The sequence below is a fragment of the Sinohyriopsis cumingii genome, chromosome 1, assembly GCF_028554795.1.
Source record: "Sinohyriopsis cumingii isolate HCF-2022 chromosome 1, ASM2855479v2, whole genome shotgun sequence".
Classification (NCBI taxonomy): Eukaryota; Metazoa; Mollusca; class Bivalvia; order Unionida; family Unionidae; genus Sinohyriopsis; species Sinohyriopsis cumingii.
This window is the reverse complement of record NC_142961.1, coordinates 149777820-149800331: the sequence shown is the minus strand read 5'-3', so window position 1 is coordinate 149800331 and position 22512 is coordinate 149777820.

The window sequence follows — 22512 nt, the reverse complement described above, 5'->3', positions numbered from 1 at the left end:
GATATTGCAAATGGAGCTCAGCTCAAGATATGCAGCCTTACATATATTCATGACATATTCGTGCAACGTGAGTGTACTCTCCAGAGTGACACCAAGGTTTCGTACTGATTGTGTTAATTTAATGTTGGTATTACTGATATTTATTGTTTGGGGTAACGAATGTGAATGAATTTCATTTGGGTGGTTAGATTTGTATATTTGGGTGTCTTCAGCGTAAAATTGGTGAGACACTGGATGACGATCTATGACACTTGACGGCGACTAAGTGTGTAGAATGAAGAGAACAGGTCCTAGAACAGAGTCTTGTGGAAAACCACAGCATAGATCATCCGGGCTGGAGTGTTTTCCATTTGCGGACACAATTTGTGTCATGTTGACCAAGTAGGTCTTGAGCCATAGCAAGGCTGTATCGTGAATGAAAGATACATGCTGGGGACCGTGAAGTAATATGTCATGGTCTATTGTGTCAAATGCTGCAGACAAGTCAAAGAGGGTGACTACTCTACTCGTTCCGCTGTCGAAAGCAGAGAGAAGGTCATTAACTACTCTCAGAAGAGTAGTTTCAGTACCGTGGCAAGGGCGATATGCAGACTGCACATTGCTAAAAAAACCTGTTTGATATCAGATGAGACACAAGTTGGGATGTAACAACTTTTTCAAAGATTTTTGACATGAATGGGAGATTAGAAACTGGGCGGTAGTTCTTTAAATCGTTATGGTCGAGTGTTGGTTTCTTCAGCAGAGGCTTTTCAATGGCAGTTTAAAAAAATGATTGGAATTTCCCGGATAAGAGAGAGGTATAAATAAGATTAGTTAGTGAAGGCAATATTGGATGTAATCACTCGGGCTGCAGTGATGACGGAATCGGATCAAGTTCACATGACTTTGGTGAACTCTTCATCCATAGAGACAGGTTCAAATGCTGCTAAAGGTTGCCGCTGAAATTCAGTATCGCAAATGTATGGTGACGACGAGTCAGTTGAAATTGTGTTGTCAAGCTTATCTCTAATGGTTTATACTTTGCTATTCTTGAAACACTTAAGCACTGACCCTGAATATATCAAGGATCTCAAACTCGCCCCACTGGCGCAATCTCATCCATACTGTAGCAATATACATTGAACCCAGGAGAATTGATGACGCAGTGCAGAAGTATGATCAGCGTCTAGTGTTCCATCAACAGTTCAGAGCATGAAATAACCTGATCAGTCATCGTGTACTAACTAAAAAAACCAAACCAGTTTGTGATGTCATGATTATCATTGAACTCGAAGGACGAACAACAATAGACTCAAGATTTTGTACATTATCGCTATAGGTATCGCTCAGACTAATATGATGAGGTTTCCGGATGGCTCTCAAAATATGGATGACATAAAATAGCTCCTTTTATTTCCGTATTGAACTTGAAGGGATCGCTGGATAATGGCTACTAGGTACAATGATGATGGACCATTCCAAAGCCTCCAACAGTCCTCCCCACAGCCTCATCATCGAAAATATGTAAAGCTTACAACATTGATCAAACTAGTTGAAAACTATTTGTATATCCGAAAACACGGCGTTAAACCGGGATCCTAATATTGTACCTGGTATATAACCTACAAAGGTGTGCCGCAAGGCTGAATACTATAACATTTCATATCTAATATCATATAAACGACCTTTTTATATTTATAAAACAGACAACATTCTATAGCTACGTTGATGACAACACCATATCTGACATCTATAAGAATTCAAATAATTTAATACCTGATAATTAAAGCAAGATATTGACAGACTAGTTTGCAGCTAATGGTAATACAACTACTGCCCCCTTATTTGGAGAGGTAGCCCCTCTGGTGGGGGGAAGAATCGTGCCTTTTCCGGGACATGTCCTCCACCTTTGGTGTCCACATGCACCCAGCTCTCACCTGTGGCTTCAAGAAGATGTAACATGCGACGCAACCACACCCAGGTAAACCGCTCTCACCGGTGAGCATAGCCAGGTGAGGGTATCCGACGGGTGATAAACCCTCGGAGAGCTAGGGCGTGCCTACCGAAGCATGTGAAGACTGGTAGCTTATTCAACGGGAAGGGAAGGTATTCGCAGCAATGCGTTGTGGAGGGCATAGAGCATGACGAGGTACATATGAAGTCATAGTAATCCACTACATCCATCTCCCTCCGTCTGACCTCGTATTGCCACTGGATGCAGACGGTCTTGGAGAGAGCCAGATCGACAATGCGCTCCTCTTCCTCACTTGAAACCAAGTCATCGAGCAAGTCGCTTTATCATCGTTCTCTCCAAAATCCTGTGGAGACGGGCGAGCATCGAAGAGGCAGGTGTGGGTACACTGGCCGCCGTAGCCGCAAACTTGCACATAGAAGTCTCAGGCCATATGGTCATTCTTCACTCACATGGAGTTAGCCAGATACACTGTCGACATTACAGCCTTGAATGAAAACAGGATGGGGCGAAAGTTGTTAGAGGGTGCTGGCTACACTTTCTTTTGGAGTGGAGGAAGAAGTGTGAGACCGGAGTCGACTTTATAGTGATATTAATTAGCAAGCTACCTGGGCTTCCAACGGGTGTAATCAACAGGCGTATAAACATGAAAAACCCATGTCGAATGGAAGAAAGCATGTCACGATCATCAGTACCTACGCTCCAACCATGACCAACCCCGAAGAAGTAAAGGATATATTCTATGAAGAACCAAGCATCACAAACAACGGACACAAACTGAGTGCCGTGGGTAGGTTTACTTGGTAGCACTCTGTCCCAGAACGTCTTCATCGATGACGAAGTTAATGCCAGGAGTACAAAGGTCAGCAAAGATTACACGTCAATGTCTGGAACAGAAGAGACATCAGCCTACAGACAAAGCTGAAGGCATATAGAACGATAGAACACACATCATAACTATACGCCTGCAAAATCTGGACCGTGTATCAGCGGCATGCACAGAAGCTGAACCACTTCCACACAACTAGCATCAGAGGACTCCTCAACATCAAGTGGCAAGACAGGATTCCGGATACAGAGGCCCTTGCCCATGCAGGTCTGCCAAGTATCTACTCCACCCTGATAGAGTCACAGCTGCGATGGGCAGGCCATGTAGCTCGCATGCCAGATCACCAGCATACAAAAAGACATCTTTTTTTGGCGACCTATGACAAGAAATACCCTACAAAAGAGGCCAGGGAAGACGCTGTAAAAACAACTTGATGAAGTCATTGAGAGATTTTGGCAAAAGGACTGACACGTGGGACCAGACTGCTCAGGACAGGACGTGTGGCGCTTCTCCATCGGAAAATGCAGCTTGCGAGGTAAACAGGACAGGCGCAGTTGAACATCGAATGCAGGCCAGAGAAGTCCGAGAAAGTGATCCCACGCGTTGCTGTCATTCCTGTACACACTGTCATAGAACATTCAGGGCGCACATCGGCCTCTTCAGCCACCTGCGCACCCACAGAGCTATCAATCACCATCAGACATCGGACTAATGTCTTCCTTTTCGTCTCGCCAGAAAAACCCAGTATTTGCTATTTCTCTAGCAAATATAACTATGCGAACAAGAGGATAAATGCAGTATCGAGCACTTAAATTGGGATTTGATGATTGTAATAACCCGTATGAGTTTCTGCTACGAATCCAAACCTACCTAGACTTCATGTTAATAGATTAAGGCAACCGATGTATGTAAATACTAATATATAATTCACACGAAAAGAACTAATTGTTGGAGTAATCTGGCCACATTCAAATACTGCAGTTATAATCTTAGACACCACAATGTGGCAACAGTACCAAGGGTAAAGACCAAAAGGTATGGTAAGCTCTCTTTCAAATTTGACGCCACCCAGAAACTGAAACAGCCGGCTCACTGAACAATCTCTGATTTCAAAGGATTCATCAGGCTGGTTCAGACGTGGACTAGGTCGCACTGTAAATGCTCTTTACGTCTCTCTTTTTAACGGTCAAAAGCAATTTAGCTTTAAGGTTATCAGCGTTGCTGTGATACTCTGGCTCAAATTCAGCAGTCATAAGGCATATGTTACTTTATCACATAGTCGGTACACCTTGCCTATAGTGTGTGCAGTTTAATATTTTTGATATTATATCATGCGAACATATCACTTTATGAAATTCTGATTGGTCCAAATAAGGCCATGAAATTAGTGTGCAGTATTCTCTTTACTGATGGACTGCGATCGTGAGAAAACTTATTTAAGCCCTCCTTCTACAATGTTTTCTTTTCAGTGGACATTTTGGCGGCCACTTTTCAACTCGACTCGCGAAAGGAAATTCAGGAACAATTTTCTCGTCTGTCTGAATATGGGCAATTGACTTCCACAGTGGTTTGTTACGTCATGTAAAACAATACCATCATAAGAAAAATGTAAAACTCCAAGACAAGAACAGCAACAAGAAGTAAACAAAGGGTATTTTTTTAGCGGCTGGCGGCGGGGTGTACGTGGGCTGTATATCTCTACCATAGTAATAGAATCCACAAGCGTGGTTTAAATGTTAGCTTACAGAAGTAAATAAATTCGCCTCTCTTCACAGAATAATGTGGACCTAAACCAGTCTCCCAACTGACGAAACTTTATCCAAGCACAGCATATTTGGGCAGTAAATATGTGTAGCAAATCCAACTCGAACAGAAATTTGTTTACGTCTTCTGTACTGGTTATTTGTTCCAAATCAAATACTACAAATACCCAGTCACAAATACGTTACAATAAATATGGGAGTTTCTGTAATACTATTTCACATGAAAGCTCGTACAAGCTGGACATTATTTAACTCCCTTCATAAATTCAATATTAAATCATTACCCATTTGATATCCTTTATTTATCACATTGTTTGACTTATATTTTGTAATTTGTTTTCTTTTTTAATTGTAGGTATCAATGCAGTGACTTTGTGCACCCTAAATCTCCGATTTTATAATTTTAATTGAATTGCTGATGGCATTCCTGTGATGTGATATATAAGTGTTAACAGTAAAACATTAAAGGTATATATTTTCATGCTTAATAATGTCGTATTGTCGTTTGATCTGATGATATCGTACATGCTTTAAATAATGAAATTGTCATATTTCTTACCAACGTTTTCAATTTTTTGCGATGTTTTACGCATGCTCATACGTACAAACAAAACAAATATATGTTTGTATTTTATGTAGTCTTTAAGTATGCTGTTACCGTTGACACAATAAAATGTTTCTATTTGAAATCTTTCTTTGTAAATACGAACTCTTTGTGCACCTGTCTTGAATTATGAAATACTTTTGTTATGTCATGTCCGTAAAATAGCTAGTCCAGATATAGTGTTTCATGTGTTTTATCCAGACCACCGACGTCAATAAAATGTATTGTATGTTGTGTCTTGCTTTCAAATTTTGTTATGCATAAGCCGACGTTTAAGCTAATTTAATGTCGCGCTTGTACCTGGCAGTCTATTCAACTGACGAATGTTGATGTTTTCAAAGTGAGTTGTAAAAAGTAACTTTCGGTACCATGCTACACGCAGGCTTGACAGTAGAATATCAGGGGTGGGCAACTGCGGCCAGCGGGTCGCATGCGGCCCGCCAAGGGCTTTCATGCGGTCCGCCAAGGGTTTTTCATGCGGCCTAGGAACAAGTCATCATTCGCACTGCCTCTGTTTATGTTACTCTGTTTATCAAATAAATGTGCTTCTTTTGAAGTTTAAGTTTAAGTTTTCAAATAATAGCAACATATTAACAACTAAAAATTAATTATGATGTTATTTAGAAAAACGTTTTGTTTTTGCTATTTCAAATATTAATTATTTTACTTAATGAACTATGCGGCCCGCGACAAGGTGTAAATTTGTGTATGCGGCACTTGCACTGGAAAGTTTGCCCACCTCTGCAGTAGATTATTCAAACGTGAGTAAAAAGCTACATCCATCACCATGTTAGATGCAGTTTTGACAGGGGATTATTACGAGAGGTTTTTATTCCAATATAGCACTGCACATCCTGTGTTTTTATGATGCAAATTAGGATAAAAGGATATTTGTAAAGAATTTTTTAAATTATTGTTAATATTGAAAAACTTATTTGATGACATATAACGTGTCCTCTCAGCAATTTTAAATCCAACATTAGTTGATAACCCTGGTTGCCGGAATCACAATGATACAGTTGTGGATTAGCTGTGACGTTACTACGTCATGTTTGGTCTGTCGCCAATGCATTGGTCTACCGATTCAATGTTGCAATTAGGTTTATTTTTGAGCTTTTTTAAATATCTCGCATAACTATCATGTAAAACTCTATACTAAAATAATGAAAATAAATTCAGGTTATGGAAGATACAAGAGAAAGCCATTTTAAAGGGTTTCAGATTTGTGCAAACCGACTCCGGGAACCGACCACTTTCACTACAGAAAGATAGATTCTGAATGAAGTCACCGGCAGCCATATTTGTGGCATGTTGAAAGATTTACTATTGATTTTATATGGATTTTGAAAGCTAAAATAAATTCCTTGAATCTGAAGAAACTGTTATAAAAATAAATAAGTATATATGTGTGCAACTGATAAGCTGATTTTAGCTTCAATTTACCTTGTTGAAAATGGCAAATTCTGGTGGTCGCTTGTAAGAGAAACGGCAAAAATTTAAGGCTTTATTTATCCCATAATGAAAATTTCAAATTTTATTTGACCAAGCAGCAGAATCGTGTCGTGAAATGATTCCGAAAGCATTGCTCCTAACGTCTTTCATTTCCATCACGTTATAACGTCATTTGTGACGTCATGAGGTGTAATTACACTTATTATATGCTCATTTTATTCCCCGTTAACTTTACATTGTCAGAATCGTTCAATATTCCCCAATACTGAACGCGCGCGACAATACACATATAGCATTCACGTGAATAAAGGAACTACTTTCTATTGTAAACAAACAATGACGCAGACGCCAGCACTTTTGATTTGTAAACAAATCATATACACTCGTGTAAGAGGCTCTTTACGTTATGGTTATTTAAATTTGTTTCTGAATGAACTAAAACATGTTTCGTGGACTGCAAAAAAAAACCCCAGCTGTTTTGGCACATTTCGCATTGATACAATGTTACGGATTTAGGCTAGCTACATAATATAAAAGACGGAAGATTATGTCCTTACAAATAACACACGAGTGACAAGGCATATATTGTCTTCTTTATCTGGTGATAAGAATGGCAAAATAAAATATACTTACAGTTTTACATCCTGAATTTCCTCAAAATGTTTTTTTCCTTAATTCTGCAAACCCGAATTACATGAGCCATGTCATAGGTTTTCATTCTGGATAACACATTTCGAAATTGTGCTGTAATTTCGATGATTAGTGCAATTGCATCCTCCTTACTGCACTCAAAATGAAATAAGCATTAAATTCCATAGCGTCTTTTTGATAATTGCAATTGAAAGACTTCATATTTTTCCCACGTTATGATTTCAAACAGTCAGTGATTGAAACAGAAACACATTTGCAGACGTAAACACGCTTCTCCCGCGCCTTTTCAATCCGATGTATTTCATGTATAATTTGCACAGATGAATCCAGTCCAAAATCACAAACTTTCGTCGAATCGAAACAAAATGCCAAAATATATTCATTCCAGATCAAATGGAAAAGTTGTTGCAATGCGCATTCATTCACAATATGACTGCAAATTTCAATTTTAACTAGACATGCCATTTTCTTTCGAAAGTTATGTCGAGCGCGCGACTAAGTTCAAATTTATCTGTGCGGATAATGACAAATCTGCGCTTGTGTATTTAGTTTGGAATACGGCATTCATTCATTTACGTTGTTTCTTGTAGTGTATTTTGTTTATATAATTAAACCTTAGGTAGAATAAAAAAATGAGCATATAATAAAAAGGTTACTGCATTTGTATGGGAAAATATGAACTCGTTTTGTCGGAAGGATATACTGCACTCACAAATTCGTGCAGTATTCCATGCCAAAACTCATTCATATTTTCCCATACAAATGCAGTAACCTATAAGTATTGCATACATAAAGGATCTCAGATAGGTAATAATGTAATACTAAATTTATGAAACGAATAGAATAATGTCCAGCTTTTGCAAGCCATACTTTATCACAGTTTTTATTTCATTGGAAATAATTTAGATAGAACGAAAAATGAATAATTTTGTTCATTCTGACAAACGGTGCACCTTTCATTTGTTGTGCATAAAATATAGTCCCAAACAAAGTTTAACTACTAAAAGTAGATTGTACTTTTACAGAAACTATAAATCAAATAACAAGCGCCCATCCAAATAAACAGAACATTTTATAAGGCGTAAATCAATTTTCAAAACAGAATGATCGATGCGTGTATGTCACGTTGTATGATACGGTGAGCAATAAACGTAGTTTGCATGTTGTTGTTCTTGTCTTGGAGTTTTACGCCACTTTTCTTATGAGGATAATGTTTTGCATTACATAGCAAACTCCTGTGGTGGTAAATTGTCCATATTCGGACAGTTGAGATAATTTTGTCTCAGTTTCCTTTCGCGAGTCGAGTTGAACAATGGTCGCCAAAAGGTTCCTTGAAAATAAAACATTGCACAAGGCGGGTTAAAAAGGTTTTCCCACAATCGCAGCCAATCAGTAACGAGAATGCTGCACAATAAGTTCATGGGCTTATTTGGACCAATCGGAATTTCATAAAGTGATATATTCACCTGTTATAATATCGAAAATAAACTTTACACACTATGGAGAAAGTGTACCGACTATGTGATAAATAACATTATGATAGGGATATATGGACGGAAATGACACAGCAGCTATTGGATATCTTTATTTTCCCATTTACGCGTCAGATAGATTAAAATAACATATTAGTCATTTACGACATTCTTCGTTCGCTTATTAACATATGTTGCATTAGTCAAGGAGATAGTATCCAATAAAATCTGAGACTCATATTGATTTTAGTTTCTAATGACAGAGTACTTACAAGTGTGTCCCTTCATGGTGTGAAAGAATGTTGAGGCTTTAGTTCGAGGCAAGAAGTCTTGACAAGGTTGATGCGACCAGGCAATGGATTTTGACATAGACGATCAGGTAAAGCATTGACTATTAGAGATTTGAAGATGAATCGAATTAGCTGATTATGTTCATAGTACCAAGTCGAAAACTGGTTCTTTTCAGAGAGACACCCTCTCACACACCACCATATATATATATATATATATATATATATATATATATATATATATATATATATATATATATATATATATATATTAGTCAGCAAATACGTTGGCGGTATGAAATTATTCACTCTGTAAAAGGCTCTAAGTTGATATTCCCAATAGATGTGTGGTCCATTATGATCTATTTCAATTTCTCGCGAGTGGGATGACTGTTCTGTAGTTATATTTTTATGAATCAGTAATAGAAATCTGTTCGACGTATAAAGAGACCTGAATATTGCAGGTAAACTTAGAAGCAGTTTGCCCACTAAATGCTGTATCTGATGACTCCACAGCGGATTATTTTCTGAGATCATGATGACAGAAATGTGATATTTCAATGAAAATAATCACATTAGCCTTAACATGTATTACATCTAGTGCGATAAAAGATCAATGCATGGACAAAATCGATCCCATATCCTTACTGTATGGAATTTCACACATTCCTCAGAAGAACAAACAAATAAACCTCAATATGAATATTATATATTTTACTCGACAAGATTTGCAAATCAAACCTAAGTAATAATAATAATAATAATAATAATAATAATAATAATAAAAATAATATTAACATCAACAACAACAACAACAACACAACCATGAGCATCATCAAAACACTCCCTGTGAAGAAGATGAAGAAGGAAGAGTTAGAGGTAGAGTTTGATAGAGGAGTATAACAAGACTTCAAAATGTTCTCATAACATACTAGGAAATGGAGATTGTCTAAAACTAAATGCCTCCTTAAATTTACCACCCAAATTGCAAGAAAAAGTGTTACCTTGTTAATATCAGATACAATTTAAAAAAACAAAAAACAAACACTATGTCGACTTCAGAAGGAGTGTTGAACCCATGTCACTGAATACTGAAAAAGTGTTAGGTTGTTAATATCAGATACAATTAAATAAATGCAGTTGACTTCAGAAGGAGTGTTGAATCCATGTCACTGAATACTGAAAAAAGTGTTAGGTTGTCAATATCAGACACAATTTAAAAAAAAGAAAGAAGTTGACTTCAAAGGAGTGTTGAATCCATGTCACTGAATAATGAAAAAGTGTTAGGTTTTTAATATCAGAGACAATTAAAAAAAAAACAACGCAGTTGACTTCAGAAGGAGTGTTGAATCCATGTCACTGAATAATGAAAAAGTGTTAGGATGTCAATATCAGATACAATTAAATAAATGCAGTTGACTTCAGAAGGAGTGTTGAATCCATGTCACTGAATAATGAAAAAGTGTTAGGATGTCAATATCAGATACAATTAAATAAATGCAGTTGACTTCAGAAGGAGTGTTGAATCCATGTCACTGAATAATGAAAAAGTGTTAGGATGTCAATATCAGATACAATTTAAAAAAAACAAAAGTTGATTTCAGAAGGAGGTTGAACTCATGTCACTGAATACTGAAAAAGTGATACTGTGGATGATTAAAATACATATCAATAAATCTTTACAACGCGAAGGATAGAAGGCTAAATTCCCCAAAAAGTAAGGATCCCCATTATATCAGTTCGTCTTCCAAGTACTCAAGTGAACTCAGTCAAAAATACATTTTTGTATAAATTTTCTATGTTAACAAGCTTTTAATAATTTTAGAGAAACATAGTGATATTTTATATTACTGTCGTCGGTTTCGAAAAAGAATCATAATTTTATAGAACCTATATTTAATGCGCTGATTATATGAACTTCTAGCACATATGAGCTTTTTGCAGAATGACTAAATCCGGAACTGCTTCTAGTATCTACCAATGTTTAAACAAAACCCCCGCAATTACCCATGATCCGCCTCCACGTCCGTCCATATGTCTCGTATCTAGTGTAATTTTATCCGGTGAGCATATAAGGATTAAAATACATAATCTCTTAAAGTGAATATTTTTGTTCGTCCTTTTAGGTTTTCACTAATAAGTCCTTTGCATAGAAAATGTGCCAATTCTTAGTTTTTATTCAATATATCAATATAATAAAAACCGTTATTTGTATCGGCATCGAATATTCCATCGGGTCTTTCCTCGAGACCTCATGAGGCATGAAAAGTTTATTGTTTGATTAATTAACAGACAGTAGTTAGTACGAAAAAGGTGTCATCATGGGCAGTTTGCTTTTGAGCTACTATCCCATTGCATCGTTGAAAATAATGGAGCGATCGACAAAACTTGCTTCTACCGCATTCATTCCAAACCACACCGTGCTAATTTAAACACAAGATGTCCCTGAGACCTTAATTCTAAGATATCTTCATTATCAAATACAATTTCTTCGATATTCTCGAAAAGTTTTAATTAAAAATATTGTATTTTTTTCTGTTTGAAAGGCTCTCAAGAGATATTAGGATGCCAACTAACACTTTTAGTGACCTGAAGCCATTTTTTGGGAATGCATGATCTAAAATATAATGAAAGACTAAACCCATTGATTTAGATTCAATTTTTGTCTATGCATGTATTGTTTTTCTCATTGGTAATTAAAAAGCGAGATACACGAACAGTGAAATATTAACACATCCAGGAGCAATGCGTGCTCGTGGTTGCAGTTTTGTAATGTAGTTTATTTGCACTTTGTGCGTCGTTCACATATTTTAATATTCGAGTCTGAGGCGTTGAAACTTCAAGCTAAATATTGATATAACTAAAATGGACTCAGATGATCAATTTGAGAGAGAACTTCTGAAATGTTTTAAATGTTTATTTGACTCATTAGGGCACTAGTTGTCCGTGCATTGCCAGGGACTAATGATTGTTTTTAAGTGAAATGCCTCTTGAGCCAGTTTATCTGTACTGTGATCTTCAGACCGCGATGATCAGCTCTACAGGTCCAGACCAAAAGAGGTTATGAACCTCTGGTTGCATGCGGAAAATGGAGATCGCAGCATCGTAATTTACTTGTTTGTATCTACCTTTTACTCGCGTTTATTACACAACATCCATTTGTTCATTAGGAAGTATACAAACAGTCTTAACTGATAAGGACCGAACATATATATTTAATAATTTATAAGAATAAAGTATCACGCACTGAAATCAGAGGATATCTGAGGAATTTACAGAATACAATATTGGTTTTGTATTCATAATTCAATGTCGTAATATGTTTCGTTTTATTTGATTTACAACTGCTTTAGTTTGCATTAAGGAATTTAGACTTGGTATAATGTTAAAAATATCCCCCATCCCTAAATAATCGTCCAATTTTTAAAAAAATATTACAATGTTTTCATATTCTGTTTTTATCTTCATTCTATCATTCACAATTCCTCCAATTTTTCAATGATTGCACTCATCGCTTACATTTTGTACGAACCACGTGAAGCAAATTATATTTTTTCAGCAAATATTATTTGATGATTATGGTTAACACCTAGCAACTTGGAGCGTTATAACTTATAAGTTACCTCGGAACTTATATATAATTTGATTCGGTTATATGGTAAGAAAATATAGGAAACTATATATTTAATTTGCATATCAGAGTGGAATTTTTCTACCATTTGTCGGAATCACAGACTTACATAAGACAAATTAGCTACTTTACAAAAAGCTAACTGCGAATGATATCGTGTTCATCAACAATAAATCTATGCACAAAAAAAGAATATTTCCCTGGTACACATGATTTTGTCCTGCCATCAAATACGACCAAAAAAGAAACAAAACCTTGGAATGAATTCTTCTTTAAAACCAATCAACATAATTTGTTTATATAAAATGACAGAAAACATCCTGCCTTAAATAATTTTCAATTGTATTTAAGTTATATTGATCTGCCAATCGTTATGATAGCCATTACTATAAATGGATTACCCCTTGAAAATGTGTAATTATTCACTGGAAATACAAAGTACTCAATAATATTCTCGGAAAGAGACATTAACTGAGAATTGTAGCTAATTTAAACAAGGGCACACTGGATTATATTGCTGTAATTCAACAAAAGATTGTTGACACACCAATGCCATTTAGACCATTTGTACTTTAGTACCTTAAAGACTACAGGCCATTACGCGCACATCGACACCTTCAGTATTGGAAATTTTTTGGAAGATCACTGAAGTTTATTTAGAACCTTATTCATTAGGACCTGTGTTTTTAATTCTAGGATTATTTGGGATTTAAATTGCAATACTGTTTGTTCCTTTTTATATTTTCACTTTGTATACAAGGGAAATAAATTATTTGTTTAATTTTACAAAGCTGGCTGCTCTTTTGTCTGTAACTTTGTTTAAGACCGTAGAGTCGTAACATTACAAAGTGCTCATTGACTCAGGGATAATAATTATTGTGGGATTTATGTGAATTTATTCAAACGAGTTCAGAACAAAGACACATCAAAACTGTTGGCACATTCAAGGCTCTGTTATATCAGCAATTTCGAGGACCTGGAATTCATTCGGAACAATCTATTCTTCTGGACTTGTGATAAAACATTTAAAGATTATTCGGAATTTTATTCATAATAATGGTACATTTCAATTTTAGAACTTAGATAATTAAATTATTTTTTAAGCTTTACAACAACAAAAAATAGACACGACGGACGAAAAACTATATGTGAATAGAAAGTCTTGAATATTTTACTGCAAAAATAGCATATGTACATATGAAAATAATATTTTTTTTTCAAATACCAAAATTATATGTCATTTGGCTGGACTGATGCTGGTCAAAAATAAGAAAATTAAATTAATCAAACGGATAGTTGCTGGAGCTACTGTATTAGAACGAAGCAGTGGTTGATGTTTAGAATTTCCTGCAACAAACTCAAAATATAAATACTACGATAGAATATGACTACTCATATTTGATATAGATTCGTTAAAAATTTATGTTGAGACGGAACTATTGTGTTTCATCAACGTGAAGAATATCGTGAAATTCTACAACACTGGTCACCATCCAACAGATAATAAAATTTGTTTTACACTAGTCACTATTCAAGAGAGAAAAAACGAATTTTATTTACTACAAATAGCAAGACAGTTTTCTGGCTTTTCATGTATAGATAAATGACGATCGAAATATAAAGAGAGTTGTATTGGTGAGGTCAAAACTTTATTCAAGACGATCAATACAATTTCGAATAATGTGTATGTTTTAACTCCTCCTTTTTTGTAATGCACCGTTATCTTCATATCTGTCACATTCTAGAACTCGTAAATCTTGCATGATCTTAAAACCTACTGTGAATACACTCTTTTTCAGTCGTCTCTAATGGTGGGATACGTCTTTTATATGTCATTAATTTTAACGACATACTGTTTTAAGCTGGGTCATAGCTGTTAAACGATTCACTGAATCTTATCCACTATACAAGCAAATACTTTTTTTTGTTCATTATTTGGTCTTCAAGATTTGTTCAGTTTTGTATATGCCATCATATTTTGTCCTAAGGAGATAACAAATATATGTAAAACATTATCTCTATATCCTCTCTATTTCAGCTGTTAGTTTGTAAATTTACTAAATTTACTGAGCTATTTTCTTTTATAAAATTTCCTCGGTAAATTTAGAAACATATTTTTTTCTAAAATTGTTACTATGTTGAACTTTAAACATTTTCACCAATTTTGAATATTGTAATCCAAATATTTTAGTTTTAAAGCAACTAAATGTACTGAGCCATAGTTTTGGGTCCGTTTCATCTTTGCTTGTTTAAACTGAAGTCATATATACTGATTTGTGATGGTGTTAATTTGTCCTTAAATAAGCTTTAATAAAACTTCACCCCATTTTCTGGTCTTGATTTATGTAAAATACTTGCATATTCTAGTCTTTGGAGTTCTGTTAAACCTTTCCACTAAATGTAATTTTACCTGAGCATATTTAAAAGTATTAAGTATTTTCCTTTTCCGAAACAATCTTAGATTTCTTGTGTAAAACTGTTTTTCCATCATGAAACTGTATCTTTTCTGGCTTTCCTTTTTTAAAATCACTAAATGTTCTTCCTCTACCAAAATATACTGGCCGCCACATAAAGTCAATAGTTTGCTGAAAATATCGTTAAACCCATAACAAGAAACGTCAATAGTCCGACTAGCTTGCTAAGTTATACTGTTCATTAAATAGTCCAACTAATTGGCTAATTAATACTATTCATTCAGTAGGTCGACTAGAGTGCGAATTAACGCTATTCATCCAGTAAGTCGACTAATATGCAACCAGCTGTGCTGGAGTAGTTAGTAATTTGAGATAGAATCTGAATTTATTATTTTGTTTGGCATTTTGAATTTATTATTCTGTTTTACATTTATTATGCGTGATACAAACAGATGCAAAATAAGATCTTCTTAGTTTAATTTTTCCAAGGATGCTTTTATTCTAAATATACCGTACATACTAACCTATAAGTCGAGTCAAACTGTACACAACATAGATCCTAACCTGCCATCGCATAATCCGCCGGCAGATCTGGGTCTGTGCAGTTGCAGCTGGACTCGTCTTACAGGTGAGTATAGACAAAGATATTTCATAATGGCGGTTCACTCTATCTCGACATACTTATGACATTGAATCAGCGCCTTCTGTATCGTGTTATTAAAGTTGACTCTTAAATCATAACACGGATATTTGAGTCGCAAAATGTATGTGTGAACGTTTGGTTCAGAAGGTGTCATACGGAGGAAAATAACTGACAGTTTTCAAAGTCAGTTCGACCTAAACTTCATTTTTCTTCTCGTGTCTTAAATATAAGCCTACGGTGTATCCAAGTTTATCAAGCTGTGTTACCTCCTTGGACCATTTATTCTCAAGATAAAAAGTGGGGTAAACCTCGGTGTATTTTCCTGGAAAGGCTCTTATCGCACGTTTTTATTAGCGATTATGGGACTGGTGAGATAATATTATTGTTATACGAAACTTCAAGTCATACTTGATCACCCGTGAAGGTGACAGTAATTTTCAAACTCTGTCGAGTCACATTTGTTAAACATAACAATGCACCGCTTTTTCATTTATTATACCTACCAACATAAACTTTGATGTATTCCAACAGAATGATTATCGAAGACTGGTAAATATTTGCATTGTTTGTTGTCATTTACCGCATTACTTGTAGAACCAAGTTACTTATAAGTACTATGGCCCTTCATAGATGTGTGCATTGCAAAAGCTTTTGCTTGACACAGTATGTATGTATGTATGTATGTATGTATGTATGTATGTACATACGTGTGCGTTTTTGCGTGCGTGAGTGCATGCATGCATGTATGTATGTATGTATGTATGTATGTATGTAGGTATATATGTATGAAAACTTTTGTCAGTTCCTACAAAAGAATGGTGTCAATGGAATTAAAAGTGATTGTTATTTTTTTGTTTACTAAAATTATTTAATCGGTTCCATCCATATCATATGTATAGACCTTATTTATAAATAAAAATTTAGATAGCACGTTTATTGCCTTTGTGAGCATTTTAGTCTTGTACCACCCTCACACTACCTTTCTCTCGACGATTGAGAGGCAGAGATAACTGGCTTTTATTTCCCACATCCCGATTTTCATCGCTTTAATTTCAAAACAGGAGTCCTCGGAGACTCACTTTGATGATAGCCATGTTATCAAATGTCGTCACTTTAATTTTCAGAAAACGTTTTAATTCCGAAATTGTATTTTCCATTTGATAGATCCCCAAAGAGATCTTTAGAAGCCGTCAAACGATTTTCGTGACCTGAAGCCAAATTACACGGATAATTTGATACAGGGTACCATTACAAACGATGTTCTCGACTTTGATTCGGTTTTCGACATCTTTGTTTCCTTTTTGGCGACAGATTATTGAAAGAGTGGAGAGACAAAGCGCTTTGGTGAAATATTTATAATATTGGGAGCATGGCACACACAATGCTTTGATTTTGTAAAATCAGATTTCAATAACCAGTAGTTAACAGACTGCGGTCATTTTGTGTAATGAATGGAACATATCTAAACATTTCTTAGGGTTTAATTATCAATTACTTTTTTTTAAACGTAATTTTTGCTATTAAGCTAATTAAATTGCTGCGATTGAACGGGATGAGACGCGGTTTTAATAACTAATTTTGAATCAAATACACCTTCTGAATCAACGCGTCAGTTTGTTCGTCGTCATCCAGGCTGGTTTCTGAGCCTACCACAGATCATAGATGTCCGCAGGAATTTTCGCGTGGAGAGGGGGAGACGCAAAAATTAAAGGGACAAGCCTTCAAAGTGATGCTAATTAACTGGGTCAAGGGGAAGGACAAGGTCCCATAATTTGATGTAGATGGTTTAATATTCTGGGGGCTTGTTTATATCTCATGCAGGCTGGCATATATATATATATATATATATATATATATATATATATATATATATATATATATATATATATATATATATATATATATATGTACGAACACATATAAGATATTCTATAAAGTTTTACATTACATTATAAAACACATACATACATACTTTAATATAAATTAGCCATCCTTACAGTTCTGCCCATTTATTTACCTACCTAGCCACTGAATAAGGCGCATGTACCATATACCTATATTTTCGTGTTTCATAGGACAAATATTCTAAGGTAAGTAGCAACAACTTTTGATCTGCGCTCAGACATATGATTTAAAAATAATTATTGCAAATAAATAAAATTCGTAAATTCAGTGAAAAAAAGATTTATATTTTGCATTTATTTTACTCACATTTTTTTCTCTTATATTATATATCATGCATGTGATTGGAGTGTTTACCAAGTCTTGGCAGTTATTTATTTATGAGATTTATTTGATAGTTTTTGGGAGGAACTACTCATACAAAAGTAATCCATGAGATTGCAAGGAATTTCGAGAATATAATATTGGCTTTCAAAAGATAGTTACACATCCAAATATGTGTTATAATTTCATTTACAAATTCTACACAGTGATAATTTTGGAGTACATAGTTCCAAATAGTCCCAAATTGAGAATTCTAGCTCTTTTTGTGCAGAGATCTGTGATCGTGTCTACCGTCATTAACGTATTATAACATCAACAATACTTCTAATTTCGTCAAAAATACATTTATCGTTGACTTTACTATCGTTTTCTTCAAAGGACATTTTGTTTAGTTATTGGTAAATCCATAAAAACCGGGGCAATATAACATGACAGATAAAAATGTGTACAATCAATATTGGTTTTATTGCCAGAAGAATATGGAGAAATATGTGTAACAAACTAGTGTCTAAGTGGCACTTTCTTGCCATTACTGGGAAGTGCCAGCTAACAAGACGTTGCATGTATCACGCACGACCAATTTGCTATTTTGCAACATACCAAATTATGAATAATATGACTGTCATCAATAATAAAATGAGCATAAAGAATCTAATCAGCGATGAATGTAATTTCAATGATGATGTAGAGTTATATGACATAGTTAGCTTTATTGACAACCTCAACTTACGATATGCCTTTCTATGTGCCTGTGTAAGCAACAACTGCACACAGATACATGATATAACAACTATCATTTAGTCTATATCAAAACATATTCAGATTCACAATTAACATCATTAACATTCATTCAATAAACAAGACATTAAACCATCACTATATTCAAGCTAACCTAGTACGAAAATATATCAGGAGTCCTTTGCTCATAAACATTTATCACACGTTCTGGTCCTCACACGGACAGGAATATGACACGTCTACACCGGAAGGCTGTATGTTCTCACACAGAACAATACTGGTCAACACACGACGAAATTATGCAAGTCAGCACGAGGTCAAATATTTGCACCCACACAGGGAACAATTACATGTCCACACAAGACTGGAATATGTCTGACCACACAGGAAAATGAATACATGTCCACACAGGACAAGATTATGTCTGCCAACGCAGGATAGCCATCTGCATCCACACGGGAAAATAAATACATGTCCACACAGGATTAGAATATACCTCTTACTTCCTTATCCAGTTTAACATGTCCGGGTTTACACGAGTGGCATCCTGGTACCTTGATAACTAAGGTAGCAAGAATAAACTCTTTAGTTTAATTGGGTGCAAACTCAGTTAGGTGCAAACTCAATTATAACGATCCCTACACTCGTTCATTTCAAAACATTAATACAATATCTGAATCATCCAACGTTGTGGACGTTCACTGATGTTTTCTTGTTCAATTTCTCAGGGTGACCTATTCCGATTTTGTCGAGATGTTTACAAGGGTATTTCCGGAGCCAAACATCCAGTATATTTCCAGAGCCGATTACATGGTCGTGTTATAAAAAAAAGGGTAGCGACAATGCTACAATTTTGTGCGAAAACGGCGAGGATGATGACAAAGTTGTGTTGTCGAAATTGAATTTTTTGCCTGCGACAACCTTTGACCACAGAATCACGTTTGTTGTTGTTTATGGGGTCTATAGGCACGGCAACTCGGTCATTTCTCGCACTCAACACAGACTCTATAGAAAAGAACTTTCAGCAGTTTTCATAATAACTAACTAATAATGTATCAACGGACATACAAGTAGTGCGATGAAATTTAACCGGTTAGGTGTATCTGAATTGTCTCTGCGGTTAATTGGTCATCAGGAACCCTCGATTGAGAAACCAAAATCAAGTGTGTGTGTGTGTGATTTTTTTTTGTTTTTTTGACGTAGCTTTAACAAGTTTTCAGTCATATCGCTACGATGTTTGCAGTGCGGCAGTTTCTGGAAATGTCTAGCATTGGGGTATCATGCCGCAGATACGTAGCATGATCTCATACCCAGTCACATTATCCTGAAACCAGGCCGACCAGGCCTAACACTAACCTTTTAATGCTGAGCGCCTAACGATGCAGTTGTTAGTACCATTTTTCTAAGTCTTTGGTATGACTCGGCCATGGTTTGAACCTGTAGGGCTCGGGTTGTCGGATGAGGTTTTCGCAAACTAGTAATTGAATAGCAGTTAAAACATAATGTCATGTTACAAAGTTATGGATGGTTTTAGCGAAAACCAACTTCCGGAAATAAGAGCCCAAGAAGAAATAGAAGTGGTTCACATTGAAACCTTCTCTGACAAACCTGGCCGGAAGTATCCCAGAGTTACTAAGGGTAACTTGATCAACTCAAGGCAGCCAAAGAAAAGAAGACCTCACTACATTAAAGTTGTCGAAGTCGGACGTTTCGCAGATACCAAGGAGTGATGGAAATATTCCATTTCTCGTAACGTTTCCAACGTTATTGGCGGCTGGGACTCCTGCAGCTGCAGAAGCAAGTGCGTGCGGGGCCGTCGGAGCAGCTTCTCGGCTTGTTCCGATAAAGGCAGTTGGAGATGATTCTCGGGGTGGAATGAAAATTTATATGAGATAAACGGTCCTTGACTACCAATGATCAGAAGAGATCTTTGGCAATGGTTTTGCCGTTTACCAATTCTTCTTTACTTGCGATGATAAAATCAAACAGTTCCGACGGGTCTTCATGCGGGGTGATCTTGTGTCGATTATTTCCGCGCTTGGAAAACCGGATTCGTTAACAGGTCCCGGATATCATTGGTTCGAATACATGGGAACGCCTCAGAATCTGTTGTAATGATTACATCACTACGTGAAATCATTAATTATTTACACACACGTTTCCGTGGTTTTATCGCTGTTTTTTTAACGCTGCAGCTGAAAATTTAGACAATATGTAAAAATCTTGTAGTTGAAATACTGCGTGCACTCCCACGCGTGCTTGTTGATTTTCCTTTCTCACTTAGAAGTGAAATAAAATTAAAGTCGGCATTTACAGACGCTAGGGCGCAGCGAACCGACGCGGCGGTGCTAATATAAATATGACCAGGATCGCCACCAAAGCCAATTTGGTTGAGTTTAGGAACCGGACTAACGTTGGCCTCGACCCAAAGAACCTGTGATTATTCAAGAGCTAACTGAAAAACTAAAAGCGTCCAACTTGGATATCAGCAACGATGTTATGAAGCGAACAAAAAAAATTGAAAAATTTGGCCAAATAAAAGAGAACTAGGGAATCAGAGACTGTGGCAGCTGAGATACTGTCCTTTCTACCCTGGCCAATACGCGTATTAAATTAATGGGGATACGTCAAGGGAATATTGACCAGTAGAGAAGAAAAAAATGGGTAACATCAAGTGGTCTAGTTACTTTCGGTGTTATGGATGGAGATTGCTTTGGTGGACCTAAACCTCGTGTCTTAAAGGTGCGCTAGTTTGGATCATATTTCTTCCTCTAATAGAGAGGTGGGTGGGGTACAATGCCAGTATTGGTAAATGATCTGTTGCCTCGTATTGCATCACTAATAAATGCCATTAAAGACGTCAGTTTCAAGAACTGTTCATATATACTTATATAACAAAATCATTAAATTAGAATAAATTATAATCGAAACAATATTGACTCGAGGGAGGATACCACGGAGTGTTTCGGTTGGAGATATAAAAAAAGTGCGGTCGCAGACACACCTTTGGCAATACGGCGATGTATCGCGGACAAATGTGCGTTAGCAGCTGGGGAAAAATCATGGGGTATAGAAGGAGTTACAAGATGTCTCAAACCTCAATTTTCATATTACTCAAGCAATTATTCATTACTTCAGTCTCATCGAAACAAACTGCATTGATTGGTATTAAGGAGATAAAGATGACATGATATAAATTATGCTTGTATGCTTTGCTGTATGATGGCTTGGTTGGTTGGTTGGTTGGTTGGTTGGTAACTGTTGCACTCTATTGCAGTTAACATTTAATGGTTATAAAAGACAACATTTCAAAGTATTTATCCTAATGGTTTACAGTAGATTTCTGGACTGCAAATATTCAAGAAACACTCACTGAGGGAAAACATCAGTGGTCTTTTCTAACGGTATTGGTGTGTATATATTTGTATACTTGTTACATTTCTTTGTTTATGCATACTGCATCGAGTTTATGTATCACCATAGGATAGTATGTGTGTATGTGTGTGCGTGTGTGTCTGAGAGAGAGAGAGAGAGAGAGAGAGAGAGAGAGAGAGAGAGAGCGTGATAGTTGGAGATTTCCGGTGTCTTTAAACGTATCTTTCCGTAGATCAAAAAGTATTCAATAGTACAATGAAACTCAGCGCGCAGGTCAAGGGTTCGCAAAAATGACGATTGCATGAAATATATTCCCTCCAGCAAAGTTTTAGGTCTTGTAATGTTATCTAATTACGCACCAGTATGAATTTTGGTTGGATTGGCATGGCACCTCGAACAAGATCACAAATTAGATTTAGACAATAATTATTAAACAATTAAACTTCCCCATTTTATTACTCGCCCCTCCCACT